General features: G+C 40.5%; 1 protein-coding gene across 1 annotated transcript in view; it reads left to right on the plus strand.

Annotated features, from left to right (window-relative positions):
- Window positions 1–22,658, plus strand: part of ADGRA1 (adhesion G protein-coupled receptor A1) — a 307,922-nt gene that overhangs the window by 199,884 nt on the left and 85,380 nt on the right. The gene's annotated exons all lie outside the window — the stretch shown is intronic.

Here is a 22,658-nt window from a genome sequence, read left to right on the forward strand (position 1 = left end):
ATGTTCAACTATGCTGAAATAGTTCCACTGAGCAGAATCTATACAGGCTCTATTTATGGAAACAATACTAGTGGTAATAGCAATAACGAAGAAAATTACTGCTTTTCTAGGACTGCTATTCAAGAATGTTAACATGTAGGATGCATCTCCGCAGCAGACTATTATATTTTCTTATTAATCACTACAAAACTTCAGTCAACCTATAATCAGTTTAATTAACGATACCTGCCATTGAGGAGACTGCTTGCTAATTATATCAGACTTATTTTAAAATATTAAGTACGACTTTGTATTTGGGCTGGCTGGTTTTCACAAAAGGGTTTTGATTCTATTCACTGGTGGTGGCGGTTTGGTTCTTGCACCCCTAACCCCCCACCCCCTGTTGGCTAAAATATTCCTATGGCTCAAGACCCACTATTTTCCTCAGAATTCTTCTCTGGTGAAGATAACTGCAATGCAAAGGGGCTTAAAGCCATTTAAGCTTGATTTGAAAGATGATTTTTGCAGAAGGAAGTTGGCTGTTTTTCTGCTATGGGAGTAACTGGTTTGGGCAGTGAACATTCCAGCTGGAAAATCTCACGCTCCAAAAAACCGTGTAGCAAAGTGCAAGTTCCCAGCATTGTTATTGAGTACTCTCATTAATTAACTCTGAGAGTGTGCAGAAGGAACACCCCATGTACTGTGTCCCAATATCTGTAACAATGTTAGGGATACAAAATTGAATATATGGGTGAGCTGGATGGTTATACTTTTGAACATTCTGTCACATTTGTTCATTTAACTAATGAAGGCATTTATTTCTTGAAAGTCTATTTTTGTTAGGATTTTCATTGTTGGGAACCATCCAGGAGAATCTGCCCTACAATCATAAATAAATTTTGCTCATGCTTGTATATTAGGGATGAGGAAGCTGTTTGCCTCCAGATGGACTACAACTCCCATCATGCCTGATTGCTGGGCATGCTGACCCTTGGGGCTGATAAGATCTGGAGGTATGAAGGCCACCCATCCCTGGTCTGTATGTAGCTGTATCTAGCTGCATGTACCTGTTTCTGCTCCAGATAAATTGATGTGGGAATAATTCAATGGATCTTGCAGATTTAATTTTACTGCCCACTACTCTCCCCAGTAGATAATTAAAACTTCTCTTAGGAACACAGTTGTTCATTATGGGCTAATTTGCTTATCTGAAACACAAAGCTTGGGCTGCCATAATTGGTTCAGTCAGTCATGTCTTTAAAATCTTTCATTTGATTATCTGCATAACTGAAAATGTTCTCTCTTCTTTGTGAGCCGAAATAGCAAATGAGTCCCTCTCCAATATTCTTTTTGTGTGTATCTAAGAAGAGGTTAAATTGCTCAGAACCAAATAAGCATTCTTGACTTCCTCCATTCATTCATTTGATCCTAAAATAAATCAGCCATTGAAACTCCTTTCAGCTTTTGCATTTTGGACAATTCATATGGTTTACTGACATTACATTTCCTGGAATTAAATAATGGTTTGGGTTATTCTGTGTGCCGCTTGAATTAGATTAAAAGCAAATAAACCGGAAAATCTTTAATTAAAAAAATTAAAAGTGGATTAGGTACTTTTCAAAAATATTGAGTTGATAGTGCTTCACAGGAAGCATTTATACATATTTATATCTATACAATATATGTGTATATATATAGAGAGAGAGAGAGAAGCTATCATAAAATTGTACAGTTGGAAGGGATCCCAAGGGAGGTCTAGTTCAACCTCCTGCAATATAGGAATCACAGCTGAAGGGTGCATTTGTGAAGTACGGTATGTCTTCACATGTTTGGACAGAAAGCCAGTGTTCAGTAAAGTAGCCTACTGGGGAGAGAGCATCACTGGCCACAATCCAGAGAAATATCAGTACACCGTAATTATTTTTCAACTTTTCCAGCTGGCATCTCCCTTCACCAAACTGCTGAGCTGGCTTTTAAATTGTTATAAACTGAACTGCTGTTTAATATAGAAGTGTGTGATTGCCTTGAAGTATGTAGAGAATACACGGGGGGGGGGGGCAGGAGGGAGGATGCTCCCTTTACACCAGAAAGCCGCATAAATGTACAGAACTCTTTGTGACCTTGGCTGAAACATTCTCCCCAGCCCTCCTCTCATCTGCAACTCACATGTTTCCTCGCACTCATTGTGGAAATAGCAGGCACCTAAGATCATAAGAAGAGCCCTGGTGGTCAGATCAAAGATCCTTCTAGTCTAGCCTTCTGTTCTCACAGTGGCCAACCAGATGCCTATTTGATGCTGCAAGCACCTCATTAAATGGGCACATTATACAAGGGATAGGAAACCTATGGCCCTCTGGGTATTGATGTACCAAAGCTCCCATCATCCTTGACCATTGGCCATGGTTACTGGAGCTGTTAGGAGATGGAGTTCAACTTTAGTAGAAATGTCGGTTTCCCATCCCTGTGTTAGGCATTACATTCAGTAACCTTATTGGAATTGGAATTTTTTTAACCAGCTAGTTTTTATTTCACATATTACCCATGTTTTTAAACCAATGTTATTATTACGATTATGTTTTTATCTTGTACACCAGTTTGCAATGTTTCCTGCTGAAGTGTGGTTTATAAGCTTTAAAAGCAAATGTTTTGCACCCTTCAGCTAAGAATAAATAAGGGACCCCAGTCCAAGAATAAACCCTGCTTGTATGGGCATATAAGCAGTCAGTGTTAGAAACGGCAATGATTTGAGGTTTGGTTTCTGGCAAGAAAAGGGAGTTTAGGCTGATTAGCGTGATATCAGGGTGCATGGTAGTTCCCATAGTAGTCATGTGTAGCTCATCATGCCCAACCCCTTCACATCATACTGCTTTGTAGCCTATGACAAACCTGCTTCCAGTTTTGCATGGGGTGATTGCTTTCATTACAAGCAAATTTAGGCCATCCCCCATGTGGCTGAAGATTCTTCTTATCACTCCTATATCTCTCAGAACCTTCATGGTCCAAGCAGCACAGATGGTATTTAAAGAATAAAAAGTATGAGTAAATATTAAATAACTGGTTGGTTGGTTGGTTGATTGGTTGGTTGGTTGGTTGGTTGGTTGGTTGGTTGGTTGGTTTGCTTGCTTGCTTGCTTGCTTGCTATATTGATCCAAATCTGTGGTTGATAGTGATGGGCACTCAAAAGATGCACAAAGCCAAGGTCTGGATAATTCTGTTTCTGCGGTGTAAGAGGGAGTCACATCTGGGCTACCATACTTGAATAATGCCGGAGCCATCATGATCACTGAGATTGGGACCAAGTTCAGTATTAGAGGAAACCTAAATGCCTCTAAACATAAGGCATAAGATACAACATGTTAGAAACTTTGGTGCCCTTAACTAGGTCACATTCATTAATGCCTTCTCAGCAGTATTATTTATTTATTATTAATCATCTCTAGATACCTTTCAGCAGTGCGTTTTTTCTTTAAAAAATGTTTAGGTGTATTCCCATTTTGACTCAAGAAAATCGCCATTTTATAGTTCAAATCAGGAAAAACAAAAATAAATAGGCAAATAGGTAAATAGGCAGAAGTACAAAGATTCACTAGGGACACGGGTGGCGCTGTGGGTTAAAGCCTCAGCGCCTAGGGCTTGCCGATTGCAAGGTCGGCGGTTCGAATCCCCGCAGCGGGGTGTGCTCCCGCTGTTCGGTCCCAGCGTCTGCCAACCTAGCAGTTCGAAAGCACTCTCGGGTGCAAGTAGATAAATAGGGACCGCTTACTAGCGGGAAGGTAAACGGCGTTTCCGTGTGCAACTCTGGCTCGCCAGAGCAGCGATGTCACGCTGGCCACGTGACCCGGAAGTGTCTTCGGACAGCGCTGGCCCCCGGCCTCTTTGAGTGAGATGGGCGCACAACCCTAGAGTCTGTCAAGACTGGCCCGTATGGGCAGGGGTACCTTTACCTTTACCTTTACAAAGATTCACAAAATGTTTAGTGTGTGCGGACCCCTGCGTCCCCCCAGGAAAGAAGCACTGCCTTTCAGTGGACAAAGAATAATAATAATATATTTTGGCACCTTTGGGATACAATGTATTTCAGATTAAAAGTGCCAGCAGACAGTCTTTCTCCTAGCCTGAATTCCACTATGTTTTTAAAATTAAGTACTGTGCTGGTCCCATTTTTTGAGATCAAAGCACTATATAACAATTCATTTCTCTTTCTCCCTTGCATGTAGTGTTCTTGTCAGTTCAGTTTAATGTAACTTTAAAGATGGGTTTGATTTCAGTTTATGCTTCATTTCACAGTACCTGTCACTAATAACAAATGTGTCCAGAGTGGCCCGGGACTAAATGCTTTCTTCTTGCTACTTCCTTACTGATTCATTCTTGATTTTGTTTTTGTTTTTTTGTTTCTAACTCTTGTCCTCTAGCAAGTGCTGTAAGCAAATAAAAATAATTGGAAACCACAACCAGAATATGCCATAGTCAAAACCTTTAGCTGGAATCCAATTTAGATCCTGCTGAAGGGTTGGGATTTCATAGCCCTCAGATAGAGATAAAAATGGCTCAAAAACAATATTTCTTAATATATTTCTGTATTTGCTGCATTACTTGTTTGACACAGTGATAGCATTCTGGGGCTTTTCTTCTCTTCATCCATTGCTAAGGTCTTTGATGCGATAGATACTAAGGAAAGCAAAACAAATATGTTCACCTCAAATGCAACTCTCACACATTTTAACAAATGTCTTGCTGGTGAACTTCTGCCCGTGACAGAAATCTAGTTTTGTAATACAGCCAGCCATATGTGGCAACAGCCATGATCCAAAATGATGGAACCAATTGGCACTATATTTACTAGTGAGGAGAAAGTCTTGATATTAGGAATAATTGGGGGGAAATGCATTTTTAATTACTTGTGAATTATTAGATGAGCATACAGCCCAAGGTGGGGGTGGGGTGGAGAAGGGGGTTTTATTTGTTAATAATCCTGCAAATTATGTGCAGTAAGAATGGTCTACCTAAGCAGGAGAGGGTCTGCTAACACATCTGACAGTGGTATCATTGTCATGGTCAATGGCAGAATTTGGGCTGTCAGATCAAATATCATAGGTTTCACCTAACACTCCATGATCCTTCTCTCGTGCTAACCATGAGCTAGTCCTTTTATCTTCAGAGCACACGTGTAGCTAAAAAAATGTACGGCTACCTCAGGTATAGTATCATTATGGGACATAGTAGGGGAAAATGGCAGCTGGCACAAAACATAGTGCCCCCCCCTCATTTTGTGGCAAGAGCGCACACACAAAATGCTTTCATAGGATATCAAGAGTTGTGTGAGAAATAAATGTATAGGTTTGATTCTTAAATGTAGTCAGTGAAAGGGAATTTTCCTATCCCTCCTGCTTCTTCCTCTGCTTACCTAAAACCTTCCATGGAGGGTTGGCCCTCCTGAACAATGTGGGATGGGGCTTGGGGGTTCCTGGAGGAGGTGACAGGAGACCAGAAATTTTCTTTCTTAGCATCCATGTCTGATTGGGGCAATTCCCCCACCCTAGCAGCCTCCGTACCCATCTCACATTGTTTCAGAGTGTCCCCCAACTCACCAGAAAGACTTTTCAGGAGGTGCTACAATGGGGAAGAGGTAACTTTTCTTCCATGAAATTCCTTAAATTATCCAAGGCACAGTATTCTTTGCAGGAACAGGATATTGCACAGAGCACAAATTTATATTATTCTGTATACAGTACTTCAGTCAGTAGCATCAGAGTCAATAGGAAAATGAAGAGAAGTCACAAATCATCCTTTTGCCAGGGCTGCTTACAGAAATCTCTCTCATTTCCTTAACCATGTCTTCATTTGCCATGCTACCCTTGGGAAGAAACTACTTTCCTATTTTTTAATTTGCCATCCTTATTGAAAGGAACAGAAGATGAGAATTACCCCCATGGGATCGAAGAACGATAATCACAGCAGAGTTTATATTCTCTACAACTTCCCTTGAAAAAAGAAATTTATGTGGCAATAATTATTCTAAATCACTGCATTTTCTCATTTGCTTTTTATTTTCAGAAATGATTTGGTATGTTGATATTAGGGTGTAACTAACCTGCATGCAAGGCACATTGCAGTGTGACTTTTGTTGGGGTACATGTGCTTCCTCCTCTGCTTTGTCTCTTAACTACAAATCTAGAGAAGGCTTTCTCCAATAACTAGCAAATCTTTCCCTCTAAGCATATGACTAAGGACCCCAGGCCATTCTTGCTGCTTGCATTCCAAAGACTGCATTCAACAGCTGAGGGCAATCAGCAAGGCATAACCCTAATTAACTTATTTAACATTAATAAAGGAATCTCTTCTTAACATCAGTGCTCCTGACAAACTGCCTCATGGCTTTGATCCATTCTAGTCCCCTGCCTATCAAGATGTATAATAAGGAGCTGTATATGTTGTCAAGCTTGGATATAATTGCCCTTTCCTGGATAACCTTTGTGCTGCAGCATTAATCTAAGAAAAGGAGAGATATTCTGGATGTTGCTGTTATTTGCCATTACCGCGATATTATTAGGCAATACTCTCTCCTGCATGGCTTAACTCCTATCATTCCAGCTTTGACTTTCCCACTGCCGGCAAAGCGGAACATTATTATATTGTGAATTCAGGTAGCCAAAAAGATAAACAAACCTATATTTAATAGATGCCACAGTAATATTTAGCCAGGGGCAAATGATGTGCTGCTCTCCAGGTGTTGCTGACGCTGGCTATCATCCCTCACCATTGGTCATGTAGGCTGGGGTTGATGGGCGTTGGCAAACCAACAACATCTAGAGGACAACACATTGACTACCCCTATATTTCACAGTCCATCATTAACCATCCGATTTGTAAGATAACCAGTACCTTATATTACTGTGGCTTGGAACTGCGGTGAAAAGGCTCTAAAATTTTGCATCTGTTCGCATCTGTTGGTATGCACTCGTGCCTGGTAATGTTTGTCTTCCGCTGATCTTGTGACCCTTTACACAGAGAGCATCCTAGACATGAAATGGAATATGTCGAGAATGGTAGTAGGAGCAAAGCAAGATGAATATGCAGCAGCAGCTGACCTAGATTGTCTTTATGAAGTAGTCAGCCAGCTGCAACTGGAAGAGTGCCAGCTTAGTACAGCCACGGTGGAGAACAGCACTGCATGTTGCTAGAGCTTGCCGGGGGGTGGGGGGGAGAGAGATACGGCTTTTCCAGATGTTTTGGGACTTTGAGCTACTGTAGTTACGTTGAGTTCAGCCCACTTAGGAGTAAATCCAATCCCAGGCGGGAAACCTGTGTCCACAAAGAAAACGGAATTGAGGTTTTGCCTCTAGTATCTTGCATCCATACAAACATCCTTCCTCAATTACATCAAGTTGTATTGAGACAGCAGTCAGTTCATCTCTTCATACCTGCGGCGTTGCCCCTCTGCAAAGTCTGTCAGGGATAATTTTGGTTAAAGTAGTGATCACTGAGGTCATAGGCATTTCTGTACTATTAAGAATTAATTATGGAAAATAATTACCTTTGAGGAGCTTTGCTAAAGAGAAAGGTTGACAGAAATTGCAGTAGTGTAAAGAAGCAGAGTTAGATCACAGAAACTCAAAGTAAACATCTCTTCCCCTCCCCCCATATCACCTTGTCCTGGTTCCTCACTCCCAGCAACAAACAAGTCAAGCATATGTGGCTGAATGTCAGTTTTTTGGACAGGACAACACAGATCTTGTTACCGCTTTGCTGTGTAGGTCTTCACAATGCGGTGTCAGTTGTGAAATGCACTTTACCTGCTATACCCTTTGCTAAATGTTCTAGTCATTTATGGGATTGAAATTATGCCTGCCATCTCTTCTTTCATTTTGTTTTCACAGATTTTAAATGCCACAGAACAGGTTCCATTTTAAAGGCTCGCTTTTTTCTTCTTCCCTAAACACTTTCAGATAAACATCATTTTAAAATGTGTGACCCCTCTCTTCCATAACCTGATTCATAATTAATCCAAAAAGTACAGATTCATAAAAAATTAATTAATTCTTTTCTGGGTTAATTTCAAATCAGGACTCCCGACATCTAGCCTCTGATGTCTGCACCTACTAATTTATTTAAGTAGGGAAGTAGCCAGAGGTAACAGTACTGTTGCCAGTCCAACCTCACCAATTCTGAGTAAGAGCAGTGTAAACCATATAGGACTCACTTCGGGAAAGGTGCAGAGTTTATTCTTCTTAGAATGGAAGGTTTATGTTTTGGATATTAAACATATAACACTGTTCCATCATGACGATATTATTGTGCATTTTGTTTTCCTTTTTTCCAGATGGAGAGGTTTGTTAATAGGTTGTACGAACTAAATACTGCTAGAATATCATTTATGTTTTGTTTGCCCCCCTTTTTAAATGAATAATACTTATTTAACTTGAAAGGAAAGAGGATACAATACAAACGTATCTATTTCACTTGTGATAAACAAAATTTGATTACCTTTCTTTTAAAAATCCCCATAATTTATCTGCTTTTAAAAGCAAAGTTAGCTCGCTTTTGGACAACATTACATTTATCAACAAAAATACAAATGACAAGAACTTTCCAAATTAAAGTCGGAGAGTTGCTAGTAGTTAGTAGAGCTTAATAGTTGTGTGTCACACTATTTTCAGAGATTATATGAAACATTTATACTTCCGGGTTAAGTGTGAACTTCCTTCATAATGTCATCTCTGTTGGAAGGGTTGTAGTGCGCATGGAGGGCTTGGTGTATGTGACATATACTCCATGAGTTGCACAATGATTTCATTGTTATGGAATTAGCCACATGTGCAGTGGTACCTTGGTTCTCAAATGTCTTGGTACTCAAACAACTTAGAACCCAAACCCTGCAAACCCGGAAGTAAGTGTTCCGCTTTGCAGACTTTTTTCGGAAGCCGAACGTGCCGCATTTTGAGTGCCACACTACCGTTCTGAGTGTTACGCTGAGGTCTGTCTGTTTTTGCTGTTTATTTTGTGTTTTTGCGGCTCTTTTTTGTGACTGTGTGGAACCCAGTTCAGCTACTGATTGATTTATTGTGTGACTGCAGTACATTGTTTATTGCTTTCATTTTATGGTCTCGTTAGATAGTAAAATGCATGTTAAATTGCTGTTTTAGGGGTTGTTTTTAAAAGTATGGAACGGATTAATCCATTTTGCATTACTTTCTATGGGAAAGCATGCCTTGGTTTTGGAACGCTTTGGTTTTGGAACGGACTTCCGGAATGAATTAAGTTTGAGAACGAAGGTACCACTGTACTAATTAAATCATGGGCAGGGTACCTGTGGTCCTCCAGGTGTGGTTGGCCAGTGGTTAAGTGGGATGGGAAGGCCGCAGGTTCCCCAGCCTTGTAGCAACCCTAACTTCATTAGTGAATTATGCCACCTCTGCTCAGGAAGAGCTCTCCATGTGCACCAGAGGCTCACAGAGCTTTAGATACCAGCAGTTACTTATATATATAAGTATTGCCCTTTGCATTCATTTTTCTGGCCTCTCTCCCTTTCTCCCTTGAAGGATTTTTGAAAGCAATAGCGTAAGCATTTCCCCTAGTGGATAATAATGATACATTGTCTTTGTACAAGAAAATCCATGCCATGCTTTAGAACATAATTAGATGGTGATAAATATTAGCGTATAATATATTGGACTATTGGGGACAGTGCTTTCTCTTCTAACCAGCTTGCCCTAAATTATTTATTTAGTTATGCAAGCTTTACTCCTCAGCTCAGAAGCTAATTTGCAGAATTGTTAAAGCAAAGGGGAATCAGCAAGTCCCTTACTTTGGAACTGTAATACATTACAAAGCAAGGGACCTAAAAGACGGCTGTCAATATTGATAATTCACATGTATTTTCTCTTACGGTGTGGCTTCCAAAACAATACCTGATTTAAAAACTCAGCGTGTATGGTGGTGGTGGTAGGGATTAGCTATCCTATAAAATGGTGGCTATACTTAAAAATGGCTAAATACTAGGACAGGAATTCTGTCTATCCCATTATTTGTTTGAACGGGTCCATCTTGCCCACTCTCCCCGATAAGTTTCTGGTCAAAGTCACTACAGAAAGCTGAAGGGTAAAGGCATAATAATGATTTAGGAAACATCTAGAGCCGAAATACGTTCAGCTCCACAATTTTATTTGTTTGTTCTTAAACCAGGTTTTACCTCAGGGTAAGACTGAATTTGTTGACTTAAATCTTTGTTGGAAATGGCCTGCACAAATCCAAACTGATGCTGTATGTAGGAGACAGCTGGTTGTCATGGTAACTGTAGTGCAGTTTTTAATTCCACTTGGTGAGTAATGCTGACACAATGTTGCTGAATAGACTGTGGCTTTCCTTTTACAAATATATAGCTTTATCCATGTCAAGGTTACGAAATAAAATAAGGCCCTTGCTCAGACCCCTCTGGCCACATCCGTTTGGCTTATTGATACCAAATACGTTTATTGAAAACCAGGCAATTCGCCTGGCATCAGTCAGTCAGGGGAATGGGGGGTCAAATAAGACTCCTCAAAGAGGCATAAATTAGATTAAAAAAGACACAAATTAGTCTTAACTTTGTAATCGCATTAGCCTTCTGTTGCTCAAAATACGTTTGGCAATGTATTTGCACTATGTAGTGGAATAACATGCATTGCATAGTAAGAAGACACTTGTTTTTGTATAGCATAAAAACAGAAAGTGCTTGATCTGTTTTTATTTTGTTCTACTTTGCACATGGAGGAAAAGAACACACCACCTTAAGCTGTTCCATTTCATTAAACTAAAATCATTTTAACATAAACTTCTGGAACAAGTATTCTTGATATTTGCTTGCCAGATGGTACATATTTTATGAGAAAGAGAAGCAAAATCACATTTATACATTTGTTTCTAAGAACACTGCCAAAAGTCATTTCTAAACAAGGCTGTCCTAGATTCATTGAAACCATATTTTTCATTAGTTAATTTTACCGATATTCCAAACAAGGAATTATGGTAATTAATACTCACGCTGCGGCCATATTATCCTAACAAATTTGGTAAATATATATAACAGGAATCACTGAGGGGGTCTGCAAATGTGACATTTTCCTGATGTAAATGGTTTGAGACGTAACTAAATATTTCCCAAACTACTGTCTTCTAGATAATCATTTCAGTTATTCATTTTGGTTAGCCTTTCAGCTGGCAGCAAGGGACATAGGTGTAGTTTTTTCCTCCCATTATTGATTCTCCTACTTCCCTATCCACTCTCAGAAGAGCTTCTCCTAGCTCTTGACTCTTAAATAATTGATTTTTCCACTCAGGTGCACAGGACAACATTTTGAAATCATGAGATTGCAAAAAAAATGCATGTGCTTTGCTCACTGACGCACTAGTTTTATTAAGTAGTCCCCAAACAGAAGACCAATACAGTGAACAATGAAGCTTCAGTTCAGAAAATTATTTTTGCTTTTCGTTTGGAAATTTGATGGAAAGCTGCAGTCCATTGCACCCTTACCTTGAACACAGCAGGACTTCCAAGTAAAGATATATATATATAATCAGGTCACATAGTTGATAACATATAGTTGGTTTTTAAAGTCATAAGATGTATTAGTAGAAGCTCTTGAGAAAACAGCACACAGTACTAATATATCTGCCTGGTTTTTAAAAAGCCCCAGGCCCTTCATTTATATTTGTGAATGTTTTAAATATTGCCTTGATGGAAATTTTGCTGAAAGTAATTTGAAAAGCATGAAAGGAGGTTGACTGTACTGAAAGATATTCTAGCTGTGCCAAAGTTTTATCTTTATTACATTTTTAAATTCTGATTTTTTTAAAAGAACCCTTTATGGAATTACTATTATACAGGATTTTAAAGTACATATGACCACTGCCATAATAAACTGTTTACTATAAATTTTACTTAGTTTTACTAAGCTGAATATTTCAAAAAAAAAAAAAAAGTTTTCCAGTTTGTTTTTCTAAATTGAAAGTTACCCTTTTGTAAGTTTGACCATACACACACACACACACAGAGAGAGAGAGAGAGAGAGAGAGAGAGAGAGAGAGAGAGAGAGATATTCAGGGTTACTTTTTCTAGAAAATGTTGCTTATGATCTTTGATAGGGAATCTAATCTACGCAGGTTAAGCAGCAGAGGAGGCTGTTCCACTGCTGGGAAGTGGTAGCTGGACTAGATGGGTCTTTGGTCTGATCCAGCAAGATCTTTCTTTTTTAAAATTGTGCCCCCAGGACAGCTTGTTTCGTGTGTGGCCTGTCTCCTTAAAAGTCTGCACTGCAGTAGGAATTCCCTTCTCTAGGCATAGTTCCTTAGTTCATTGGGAACTAGTTGGAACCTTAGTGTTTGAGTAGCACGTTCTAGCTGCTTTGTTGCATTGCTGCTTTGTAGTTCATTAATAAATGCAACTATTGAGGTTTTCCTGCTTCCTGCTGTTTACAGGTTGGGCAAACCCATTGCAAGGTTTCCTCTCACAGTGAGAAGCCTTCAGAAATTAAAGATACTACACAGCTATCTGGCAGTTCCTATCAGCCTCAACTACAACTCCCATCAGTCTAGGGCTGATGGGAGATGTGGTACAAAACATCCGGATGGTACCAGGCTGGTGAAGCCTGCTGTTGGTTCCATTCTGGTTTGTACTTCATACCCTGTGAAGTGTGTCTATTAGTACCCTTTATGACACAATATTTAATTTGTAATTAATACCACACGAGAGTCCCATTCCTTTGGAAAGTTCCCTTAATAAACTAATCTAGGTTCTCATATTGTACACTAGATCTGAGGCCTTATGTGAGCATGTTAGACATACGCTGCACAGAAAACTAATCGTATAGTGAGTCTTCCTTACAGAACATATAACTGGAGACTTCTTCTTTTTGGAAATTACCCAGAATGCAACATGTATTGTTTATTCATAAGTTCTCACCTGTGTCTTTAAATTTGGCAGCCAAAAACAACTTATTTGTAAAGGAAGCTGTAAAATAGATTAAAAGCAGGTGGTACATGGTGGCCTTTTAAATGATGGTTATTGTGGAGTGATCACCTATGTCAATATTTCATCTAATTTCTTGTGGGAAATCTGAATTTGTTCAAACAAGTCTAAAAGCATAATCAATTGTCTCTTGAGTAGCCCAAATTACTTCAGTGGGGCTTTTATAAAATAAATGGTTGAGGACGATAGCTTTAATTAAGCTATCCTTTCAGCAACTAGAGAATTATTTTGCATTAATTATTTTGTCATGGCTATTGCTTCATATGACAGACAGGAGGCTGTCTGGGAAGAGACTGCTATTTGTTAGCTGATAGCTAGGAATGAGATAGGATATTGGTGGTGCACTGTGTGGTTCGGATTGTGGAGATCGATCAATAGTTGGCAAATGTTCCTGCCGGGATTTTCTTTCTGATAATATGGAGTAAAGATTCTCCACTGTTGTGTTGCGTAGGATTTCACAGAAACTGTTTATTATGATTGGCAAGGTATCATAAGACAAGGCCTGTTTCTGAAGTACAATTGATATCTCTGTCTGGTTTTCTTATCCCCCTATTCTACTGAGACACGACAATCGAATTGAAGCTCATGGTTGAATGTGTGCATGAAATCCAGTGGGAATAACAATCCAAGCAATTTTAGAAAGCTAGATTTTGGTTTCTGGAAACTAACTACAGGAGAAGTGGCCAAATTCTAAGAGATGAGTCATTTATAAGAGACCAACCTTCTGTCTTGTTTGAACATAACAATAAGAAAACAAAACTAGAAAATCAAGGACATTAACTTGAATTGGGGTAAAATGAGAAACTTTTTTTTTTTACTGTGTTTTGTATGAAATGTCTTCGGACCCCTTATAGCGATATCATAGAGGAATTATTCTGATCTCAACAAGTCATTTGGAAGAAAGTTTCATTGAAGCTACCAAGGTTTACATCTAAGTAACATACTAAAAATTGGGATGAAAGCATACACAAACAATGTAGCATAAATACCTTTTAGTATAATTCTCATTTTTATCCTGGAGTAATTTTTTTTTGTAGCCAAAAGGGCTCCTTCTGAGCAAATCATTAAAATTCCAGGATATAATTGTAATTTTTGAACACAGATTATTATTACTTGCTCAATGAGTAAGGGTGTTCTCAGAACACCCTGTTAGCCACAGGATTAATTTCAAATGATTAATAATAAAATCATCATCATCATCATTGTCATCTGGTCCCTTTCCTGCTTGGTGGATTATCCCATTTCTAAAATTTACACTTTGTTCTGTTTTTTGTCAGATGCTTCCATAAACATTTTTATCTGCATTTAGTATACTTCTGCATAAATGGCTATAACTGCTTGCTCAGCCTGATCTAGATGAGGTGATCCATACTCGGAAGTTTTCTAAACTCCAGTGCTGCATGTTTCACTTGCAAGCTCAGGAGCCATGCATTGAGTGTGCAGTTGGAAGCTAATGGCCTGCGCTGCATTACTCTCAGCTTAGCTCATTCACATTTAGTCACATAGACCTGTGCACAACTAGAGCTGAATCAGGGCACTTGTCTTTTTGCTTGCAAGCTTTTGGGAGCATTCAGCAGCACCACGTGTTTTTTTCCTCTCTCTCTAATTTTCTGGCTAAGTATGACTAATGGTAGTCTGTAAGATACCTTTGTGACATTTCCATTATTATTAATGGATTGTGAAATAATCCAGATCTTGCTGCAAGGCCATGAAATCCAAATGAACAAATACCTATCCAACTTCACCTCTCTCTTTTTCTATTCTTGAATGATTCATATAGGACACAACTCAACCCCACACCCTACCCTGTATGCCTGTGATGGCTGATCCCTGCTAGTAGCAAATACTTTGTGTGGCTTCTTGACCATGAACACAACCTGCAGGTTTCCATGCCACCATGATACCTAAGTTAAAGGAACATGTGGTAGTGTATGAAGCTGCAGGCTCTGCCTGTGTATGGAAGCAGCTGCTATCAGCATAGCAGAATGCAGCCACCGCAAGCAGATCACATTTTAATAGCCTTGTGTTTTACTCGGTTTTCTGTTTTGAGGAATTCAACTAGTGTTGAGGGAAGACCAGGGTGGGAGCATGAGTGCAATGGTGAGAGAGAGAACTAAAAAATGGCTTTGGGTACTGTGATGTTTTTATTGTAATGATCTCTGTGTGATCTTTTATATGTCTTGATATATGTACAGTTTGTCACTCACCCAGAGCCATTCATTCATTCATTCAACTTTTTAAAAAAGATATATACATAGACAATATAGACACGCGTGTTTTTTCCAGTGCATCCCAGCCGCCAGTGAAAAGCAGCCAATGAAAAGTTCACAGAACAAAATAGCATAGCTGTCTTGTGGTTTTGCAGTCTGAAAAGCATGTTTGCTTTTGAAACATTTTACTATGGAGCATTGGGACTCTCTATATCAGAAAGTTTCTCCAACTTCAGTTATGAAAAACATAAAGGTAATATACTTGGAAAGGGGTAGGACTCTATAAAGAACTGCTGATGGTTCTGAAAAATCTTTGTCATGGCAGATTTAAGCCTTCAGACAGGAGTGGATCTAGACAGAGGAGGGACGGAAGTGAGACAGAAGTTCTTCGGAAAACCAGTCACAACTTTTATTGGATACAGCTTCTCAGTGGCAAGGTATGCCTTACAAGTAGTAGTGGGAAACCTCTTATCCATTTTTGGCCAGGCCAGGCCACACCCACCTGCTTGACAATTGTCATGGGCCAGGAGTCAACCTTCCCTACTGAACAGCAGTCTGAAGGGAGGGAAAATGGACTGACTCCACCTGCAGCTGGTTGGCCTTTGAGGACAATGGAGGAGAAGGCATGGATGAGAACCAGTTGGCTTCAGCTTTCTTAAACAGGGCCTTTTGTCAGCAGTCAGATACTGGGAACAACACCTGTGGTTACTGGCCCTACCTTGCTGCTCCCCATCTGGACCCTTGGCTTTGTGATTGCTTGGTTTCCTTGACCCCTGGAACATTGAACTACATGGACAGCTGTTTGCCCAACCCTCAGAACACTCTAGACTTCTCATGTGGACTTGGTTTACCAGCAAACATATCTCAGAGACTCCTATCTCCTGTTTGTTTGGCCTCCCATCCCACCCAGCTCTGCACTTGGTTGCTCAGCAACGGGGCTTAGGATAGGGCTATGACAACAATCACCTGGTGGTTCCTGCTTGCATAGAGCTTTGCAAAGCACTTTGAAGACCTAACAAATAATTGATCATCAGGACTTGGAAAACACCTGAGTGCAATGGCCTTGTCTACCTGTCAGACTTGGCCCATGTGAAGAGAAGGCTCCAGCTTGATCCATTTCCTCACCCCTGACATACAGGCAGCGGTCCTGCTTCTGACAACCTGTGTGCTGCCAGAGGCTTGCTGTAAAAACGTTTGAAAATCGATAGCACCTTTCCTGCAACCATGACCTAGCCACCTGGATGTGTGGCAATGGCAACAGACCAGGAGGTGGGTTGGCACATGCCTAGTAGCCTCAAGGCCCCTTATAGGACCACTTGCTTGGGTGAGAGAGTGGGTATTTCACCTAACTCATCTCTCGACGACAGCTCCTGCGGAAGCTCCTGTCTCAGCACCAGGTATAGGATTCAACATCAATTGTGACAAGGGGTGAGTGGTAACAATACTAAAAGAGGATTGCTCATTCTATATCTAAACCCCAGGATTGTTTTCTTCCTGGACCCATCAGCTTGTGACTGTGACCATAGCAATGTACTTCTTAGTGCTCTAACTGTAACACAATGAAAAGCAGAGTCACCAGAGACACAGTAACCTAGACTCTGGAGGTCCACCCATGTATAGACAATGAGTAGACCAGAGAGAAGACATTTTTCCTGTCGTCTGACAGGCTGACATTCCCTTCCCTCTTAATAAGCTCTTCCGAATTGGCTGAGTGTGTTGGGAGCAGGGATGCTAGCCAGCATTACAGCAGGGTAAAACCAGTCACTACTGGGTGGCTTCTGGTACACCTACACCCCAGCAGTTACAAAGGGGGCTCCTACACCAGTAGAAGTAGGAAGCAAGTTTTAGCCAGATCTCTCTCTCTCTCAACTTCACTGGTAAGACCGGATTTTTCATAAAATTGCATGGGTGCCCCTCTGGATCTCAGCCAAACTGTGGACTTAAGGGTGGCAGCAGTCAGAGCATCTCAGCCAGGTTCTACGCAAGAAGGAAGAACATCAGATGACAAGGGGGCAAGTTATGGCCTCAACAGTAGCATATCATCATGTCTCTCTGTATTTCTTAGACCAGAAAGGATGACTAAACATATTAAAATTAGATAAATCCTCATTCCTAGACAAATTACATAAACCTCTTTTCTCGAAAGAAGGAAGAGGATGAATGAGTTGAAGAAAATGAATGAATGGCTCGATTCTATATTATCTTATGAGGAAGGGCTGCTGAGATAGAGAAGAGTGAATGAACTGATAATGCTGTTGATGAAATGACTTGGTGGCATGCAATATGAGCTATGAATGTACCATTAAGAAAGGACGGGAAGGCTTAGAGCCAGATAGGACCCTCCCTTGAAATCTCTGGGCAGGTACCATCTGTATAGCTCTCTAACGCTTCAGAAGATTAGAGATAAATTTCTGCCAAACATCACAGGTTTTCACTCCTCAGCAATATTTCTATGAATTCACCACTTCAACATATTTTAAAATTTATGATCAAAAGTCTGTAGAGCTACAGAGAGAAAGCAAATAAGGCTATACCTTTCTTGCTGATTAGCTGTCTGAAAGCTTATATAAGCTCATCAGTAGGAGCTGTTCAAATATGAAGGCTCCGTTAGCTTATTCGTGGTGTGCTTCTCATTTATGTATTAAGATTAATGAAGCATGTACTACACAAGGCCAGAGAATTTGTTTCTTCCATAATCTAGGTATGCCCCAATACGAAAATATTTTAACAGCCGTGAAGATCAGCATGTTTCTTTTAACAGGGATGTTTCCCTGGCAGAGAAGGTTTTAATTAGATTTTGGACAGGTTCAAATGCGCTGCTTTTCTTTCAGCTAGAAACCTTTCTTAATCATGGTCTGTACTATACTAGAGTTTTCATATTCCATATGCCCTAAGGTCTAGTCTAATCTGAATATGAATTCAGTATCCATTCTGCCCAACTGGACTACTTGACACTAGTAACTCGACTAATAATTTCAAATGATTTATACTTCTAAAACATGCTAGCAGATCAACACTTCCCACCCTCAGGAACTATGAAAGAGTATATTTTAGTTGCTGGTAATACTGTTAGCCTATGTCTGATGGTGACAGAAATAACAATTTATATAGTTTTTTTAGACTATTGTTGAAGCATTTAATATACATTTGGCAGATGGGGTTTGCCAACATGGGAAGGTAGCCCATCTAGGAGAAGGAACATTCTGATCCTAATCCTCTGCTGCCTTGCGAGATATCTTTGGGTGAAGAAAAGTCTAAGGAGTAAACCCTACACAAATCCGGAGTGGAGTTCCTAAGATGGTTGGACGATGCCTTGTACACCTCCTTCCGGCATCTCCTGCAGCCAAGCTGGTGCTGTGCTTTTCTTTGAACCACACCAGCGAGGCCAAAAGATGGGTCTTATCTGGGCACCCTAGGTCCTCCATACACATTGCCCAGGCTTCGTGCCCTGGAGATGTCATTTCAGTGCTGCTAATGCAGCAGTTTGACTTCATCCTTGGAAGTGCACTCCATTGTCTCTTGAGATGGACAGGTGCCAGCAACAACAGGACTCATGCAAATGTAATGGGTTTCCTACCACATTTGTGAGCCTTGGCCTCAGACCCTCCCCTTATATCAGTGTTTCCCAACCTTGGGCCTCCAGCTGTTTTCGAACTACAATTCCCATCATCCCTGACCACTGGTCTTGCTATCTGAGGATTATGGGAGTTGTAGTCCAAAAACAGCTGGAGGCCCAAGGTTGGGAAATGCTGCCTTATATAATCACAAGGATGAAGTCAGAATCAATTTTCTTGAAACTTGGGAGACTCTGGTTCCAAAATAAGCTGGGATCTGAAACCTCAGTTTGATCCTGGCTCATTGTAACTAATTGCATTTTAAAGAGAGTTTGACAAGTTTAAATAAAATTGTTCTGTTTGTTTAAAATTGGAAGCAAAAACTTCCACTCTCCTCTTCACAGCTGTGCAAGAGGAGGCGGGAGCAGCGAAGAAATACATAACCCTGAAGCTTGTACACATAGCAGGAAGCAATGGCTTCTCCTTAGAACCAAACTACCCCTTAATTACAACTCAAGCAGGAATTCTTAACTGAGTTTGTTAACCACTATACTATTAGCTCTGATAAGTTCCATACGAATCAGTGGGATCCTTACATGGATTACAATCAAAGTTTTGTTCTTCACTTTGCGACACTGCATTCCCTAATATATTATTCCTGAATATTTTTTTATAGTGTTCTCACATTTTCAAGATTACTAGGAATTCCCCATCTATACATCTGGATGCCTCTCTTTTTCTTTTTAAACCTATATTTTAAATAGTTCCTTTGGGTGTGTCTACTGGGCTACTTTACAGAAACTGATATTGAATTGTTAATGTTAGGGGTGCTTGGTTTGGTGTGTAGGGTGCTGTTTGTAACAAGAGTGGTCTCAGAAAGTCCTACTGGTGACAGAATATGGAATTTTGGATTAAGGTTTTGTCATAATTCAGAGAAAGTCTGCCTAGATCCTTCTGCAGTCAGTGCAATCTTGGGAATGAGGCAATTGAACTCAGTGGGGGTTTTTCTGAATAGGCATGTACAGGATTACAGTATAAATGTGTTACAAGAGCATTGTTTTGAATGGAACTGCAATCCAGCAGAAAAATAGTTCCTGCTTAATCATTTTGTTAAAAGGAATGCATAGGTAAATATTATGTCTTTTGATTTTTTGGTTTTTTTAAGAGATTTAAGCATGTCTGGTGTTTTCAGGATTGGACTAACTGTGCTGTAATAGCTTGCTAATTGGCCTAAGCATTGAGCGTCATGTGTGCAGCATTTTTCTGAATGTAATCCCATACTTTAAAATAAATAAATATTGTTGAATGGATATTACCAATATCGTGACAACTTGAAGTGGGGTACATGCTTGTGATAATGATTCATTTGAGCCATAATTTTCAAAATTTTATGTCTGCTCTGTTAGTTATGCAAGAATTCTTTACAATATCTGAAAGAAAGTCGTAGCAAATGTTAGGGTGTTTTTGATCAATAACATGCAGTGTGCAATTGATACTAAATACATCGCAGACTGCAAGGTGTCCCAGTTGTCCCAGTGCCAGCAGTGAGAATCTCCTTTTCTAGCAGAGATGTAACAACCTGTGTTTACAAGTTTTCTTTTCTCACCTACTGTATGCTTCTTCTTCATGCTTCCTTCAAAATATAAAAAAATTGACTTTTCAACAACATTCTATTAGGGCAGCAAATGTGTGTTTAAAGCAGCTAGGCGGTTCACTAGGCAAAACCTCCGGCAGCCACTGGAGGAGGGAAATTCCAGCTCATAACTTTATAAGTTGGCAGTAGAGATGGCAGTAGAGACAGGAGATGCTGAAACCAGCAACATGCAATCCCATGGTTGCCAACAGGGTTTTCTCAGCGCAAAATGCTTCACCGGCTATTGCTACTTCAGTTTCACCACATTTTAGAGTGGGGTGGGGAATCGGGGACCAAAGGCCACCCTCCAGACCTCCCTATGTGGTCACACCGCTTTCTGGAACACACCCTTCTCCCCTGACCTTACCAGCCCTGCTCTGTAGCTTTTGTGTTCTTCTGCCTGGCTGGAATTGAAAACAGAAAGATGGGTGTGTGGATGTATAGTAATCTCATACTTTCGTGTGGTTAGAATGTAGCCTACTGTACAAAGGAACGAGTCACATCCGCCCACTTTTGCTGCTAACCATGCCCAACACCACTAGCAATGCAGCCCTCAGAAAGTTGTCCATTGGGGATTGTGGCCCTCAGACTGACAAATGGTTTGTCACTCCTGCTTCAGAGCAACTGAAGCTATTGTAAAATGCTTGGTGGGATACTTTCAAAATCTCCAAGCAGATGTGTCCCAAGCTATTGTAAAATGCTTGGTGATGAATGCAGCTAAACATTTACCAAACAATAACTTGCTGTGGTGTGCATGTAACCAATGGATAAGTCAGTTGCTGATCAGTCATTGTCTACAGACAATATAGTAAAACCTGATGTCTCCCTCCTTTCTTAGATTGTGTTTACAAACCTGATCTGCAGTCTGTCCATCAAAACGGTTGTATGCATACTATGGAAATTTACCATCTTGTAAACAACCCATCAGGGACGCGGGTGGCGCTGTGGGTTAAACCACAGAGCCTAGGGCTTACCGATCAGAAGGTTGGCAGTTCGAATCCCCTCAACAGGGTGAGCTCCTGTTGCTTGGTCCCTGCTCCTGCCAATCTAGCAGTTCGAAAGTACATCAAAGTGCAAGTAGATAAATAGGTACCGCTCCGGCGGGAAGGTAAACGGCGTTTCTGTGCACTGCTCTGGTTTGCCAGAAGCGGCTTAGTCATGCTAACCACATGACCCGGAATCTGTACACCGGATCCCTCGGCCAATAAAGTGAGATGAGCGCCGCAAAACCCAGAGTCGGCCACGACTGGACCTAATGGTCAGGGGTCCCTTTACCTTTACCCAAACAACCCATCACCTGCTTCATCCATCAATAAGATTTTCAGTAGACACAACAGAGCACTGGAGGAAACTCTAAGACATTTTGGCATTTACCGGGGGGGGGGGGCGAATGGAACCTTCCATGATGGCAAAGATATAGTAAGAGATTTAATAATTGACTATTTTCTGCTTCTTAATTGTGACACCCCCCCCCAAACCCACCATATAAGCTGAGCTGTGTCATCCTACGTAATAGTAAGGACTGGCCCTAGAGAAGCCTGATCTTATGTTTAAAAAACCAACTCAACTGTGGAGTAAGACAGGGCAGTAATACCATTGCCCCCTTGGATCCAAAGGAATAGTTGGTGCCAATGCCCTATGAATAATACCCTCCCCCAAATAACTCAAACCTTGGCCTGCCACCTCCTCCTCATGATAGTAGTAACTTGTGTGCCCTTTTCAGCATGCAGCTTTGTCTGTCTTTGCATGCTTGTCCGTCACATGCCAATTTATCACAGGCAAATACAAATACTCTAGCATCATCATGTATGTTGGTGAAGCTTCTTTTCAGTCCTTGTTTTCAAAGATGCTGCTTCTAAGAAAGTGTGGGGCAATAAATGTTAATGAGATGCCATAGAAACATGTATCTTGCTTCTGGGGAGATGAAAATTACTCAGTCTTCATGCTGCTGTGTTTTTATAAAGAGAGAGAGAGAGAGAGAGAGAGAGAGAGAGAGAAGAACAAAATACAGGAGTTTGTAAATCAGAGGGCAGCCCCTTATTTTGTCTCCCCCCTCCTTTTGTTTTGCACCCCTCCCCCTCCCCATTCATGCCTCTGGGCTTAATGATGACAAGGTCACCAGTTGTATAAGGGAAAGAGGAGTTAAGTAGAAGCAGAAACAGCTCAGTAATGTAATGGCAAATGTATGTACATTTTGTTTCAGTAACCTAAAAACATGTAAACAGTCACAACTCTGTCCCATTCTTGTGGTCTGACAGCCTCAATATATTCCCTGCCTC

This window comes from Podarcis tiliguerta (assembly GCF_965153285.1).
Source record: "Podarcis tiliguerta genome assembly, chromosome: 5".
NCBI lineage: Eukaryota > Metazoa > Chordata > Lepidosauria > Squamata > Lacertidae > Podarcis > Podarcis tiliguerta.